The following is a 3579-nucleotide window of genomic DNA, read 5'->3' as shown; positions in this document are numbered from 1 at the left end:
GTTTTTGTCTCACCTGCGAAGCAAAGTGAGACTATAGGCGCCGCTTTTCCGACGGCGGCGGCGGCAGCGTCAACATCAAATCTTAACCTGAGGTTAAGTTTTTGAAATGACGTCATAACTTAGAAAGTATATGGACCTAGTTAATAAAACTTGGCCATAAGGTTAATCAAGTATTACTGAACATCCTATTAGAGTTTCATGTCACATGACCGAGGTCAAAGGTCATTTAGGGTCAATGAACTTAGACCATGTTGGAGGAATCAACATCGAAATCTTAACCTGAGGTTAAGTTTTTGAAATGTCATCATAACTTAGAAAATATATGGACCTAGTTCATGAAACTTGGACATAAGGTTAATCAAGTATCACTGAACATCCTGCATGAGTTTCACGTCACATGACCAAGGTCAAAGGTCATTTAGGGTCAATGAACTTTGGCCGAATTGGGGATATCTGTTGAATTCCCATTATAACTTTAAAAGTTTATGGATCTGATTCATGAAACTTGAACATAATAGTAATCAAGCATCACTGAAAATTTTGTGCAAGTTTCAGGTCTCATGATTAAGGTCAAAGGTCATTTAGGGTCAATGAACTTTGGCCGAATCGGGGGTATCTGTTGAATTACCATCATAACTTTGAAAGTTTATTGGTCTAGTTCATTAAACTTGGACATTATAGTAATCAAGTATCACTGAACATCCTGTGCGCATTTCAGGTCACATGACCAAGGTCAAAGGTCAATGAACTTTGGCCCAATTGGGTGTATCTGTTGAATTACCATCATAACTTTGAAAGTTTATGGATCTGATTCATGAAACTTGTACATAGAGTAATCAAGTATCACTGAACATCCTGTTCGAGTTTCAGGTCACATGATCAAGGTCAAAGGTCATGTAAGGTCAATGAACTTTGGCCATGTTGGGTTTTTTGTTGAATAACCATCATATCTCTGTAAGTTTATTGGTCTAGTTCATGAAAAGTGGACATAAGAGTAACCATGTATCACTGAACATCTTGTGCGAGTTAGAGTAGTATTCAAAGTCAGCACTGCTGCTATATTGAACCGCGTGATGCAGGTGAGACGGCCAGGGGCATTCCACTTGTTTCAGTTTTGGATCCGGACCATGTGTGCACTCGTTAAGGGTATCAAAAACACCAATTAAAAAAAAGGGGTAGTTTTGAAAGACTGGTCAATGGTCAATCACAGGGTCAAACGTATGTAGGGTATTTTTATTCCCCAAGCTTTTTCCCGGGGTCATATTCCCCCCTGAACAAGTTTTTTGTGGGCTTTATTTACAGAGTCGGGCTGTGTAACCGACTTGGCTCCTAACAATGTATTCCAGCCGTGTGTAAATTCATGCATAACTTTACACACATTTTTAAAGAATGCCCACCTGAAATGTTTTGTCTATGGTTTATGCTTCATATAAGAGAGTCTACTGCTCTAAAATGGTCATAGCTTGATTGCTTAGTTCATGAGGGAAATTTATAAAAAAAAATGGAAAAGAGATGGTTTGACAAGGTTGGTTATTTGCTCATGAGCTCCATGGCATTTTAGTGATACCTATGGTATAGTCAAATAACACAGTTACTAATTACCAGTACATCATAATTATGTCTTAAGGCCACCGCACACCTTACGACCCGACCAGTCGCCGACTGGCTTGCGACTGGGTGAGGGGAGGTGTCAGAGACAAGTCTCAAGGAAAATCAGAAGGATTTGACATGTCGAATCCTTATGACTGGATCGCAAGCTCAATCCAACCTTCAACCAATCAGACAGCAGAATTGCATGACGCGTATTACGATAAACAACGTGCATACGCAGTAGTAAGCGCAATTTCTCAGATGCTATGCCAAAAAGCGCATGCGTGAGTCGCAGATCGGATCGCAAGGTGTGCGGTGTCGAGGCTTATGACTGCCTTGCGACTCATCTCCTCTCACTCAGTCGCAAGCCAGTCGGCGACCGGTCGGGTCGTAAGGTGTGCCGTGGCCTTTATGCTTATGAATTTCAGAATACATGGGTATATGTTGATAACAATGTTGCCATGTGTTTGTGAGGAGTTGAAAGAGAAATGAGATATTGTGTCTGTGCAAGAATGTCCTTAGTGCCACACTTTCTCGCATCGCATGGGCAGAGCTGCCGACTACTAGGAAAAAGTCATAATTTAACAAATTATTAAGATTTCCTTGTGAATTATGCCATTATGCTTTTGATTGTGACACTTGTCAGGGCAAATAAGTATGTTAACATTTAATACTCTATTCATGAATATTGGGCAGTGGTGACTTCATCTGAAGGTGGCCATGATGCTCATTTTTATTCACGTGGTCATGTATCTTTGTTTACATTTTTTTTAATACTACAGCACATGCTTGAATACTGACTCGATCTTGCGTTTTTTCCTCTTGATAAATCATGGATTTACACAAAGAGAGAATGGTCTACCAGCTAAAGATTATTCTGAATCTGAGCCTTAGAGGATTCACTTATTTTTAAGAATCTCTTCTTTATATAACCTCTCAATAGAATTCATAATGCCATGTTGCGCATATGAAATTATGACTTTAACATCAAAATTATGACTTGAGCTTGTGGATTACTACTTTTTAAAGATTGGCAGCTCTGCATGCGTGCATTGCGTCTGGGGACGTTTCTGCACCGATGCGCTGCGCAAAACTTTTGATTTTTATGTTCTTGCACCGAAACAACAATGTTATTCACATGATCAGGGTTCCCATAGTCACAGAAAATCCTGGAAAAATTTGTGGTCATGGAAAGTCAGCTAGGGAATTTGGAAAATTTGTGAAAAGTCATGGAATTGCATTTACCTCTTGGCTATGGCAGCTTTCCAGTTTGTTGTGTCTCGCAACTCTCTTACTTTGTGATCATAGTACTCTGCAATTACAAATGGTGTTCGTGATTTCCATTTTCCCCAGTTTTGTGACATCCCAATTTCTACATCACTCCCGGACATCACAGAAAGTCATGGAAAGCAGCAATTTAGTCATGGAAAAGTCATGAAATTCTGTTTTCAAATTTCTGTGGGAACTCTGATGATGTATGGCTTTCAAGTCAGTTTTCTCAGTTAGTTCCAATTCCCAAACAAAGTAGACCTTTTTTTAGCCTCTCTGATTGATTTGTTTCAAGTTATGGTTGACTATATGCTCAAAGGTCATCAATGGATTTGATTGTTACAGCTGAAATATTTTTTGGGGTTGATTCCTTTTTTTTTGGGGGGGGGGTAAGATACCGTCATTGTAAGAGGTAAAATATTATTTTGAATATGACAAAGAGCTTTATTTTTCATAATTTTAATGATCCAGTTATATAATGCAAAATCAAGTGCCCTCCTACCTGGCAGCAGAATTTGTTTAACATGAGAATAAAATAACAAATACATTCAAATAAATGCATGCTACAATGATGTATAAAGTGATTATATGTAACAATTGCAGCTATATTTATTTTGTATGTCATTAAATATCTTCCTGGTTTTGTTGAAGTTATCGAGGACTCAGTGTATATACATGTCTGTAAAATGAACTATGGGCTAGAAAACAGTCGATTGGAGT

The sequence above is a fragment of the Lytechinus variegatus genome, chromosome 15 (assembly GCF_018143015.1).
Source record: "Lytechinus variegatus isolate NC3 chromosome 15, Lvar_3.0, whole genome shotgun sequence".
In the NCBI taxonomy this organism is placed as follows: Eukaryota; Metazoa; Echinodermata; class Echinoidea; order Temnopleuroida; family Toxopneustidae; genus Lytechinus; species Lytechinus variegatus.
This window is presented reverse-complemented; position numbering follows the sequence as displayed.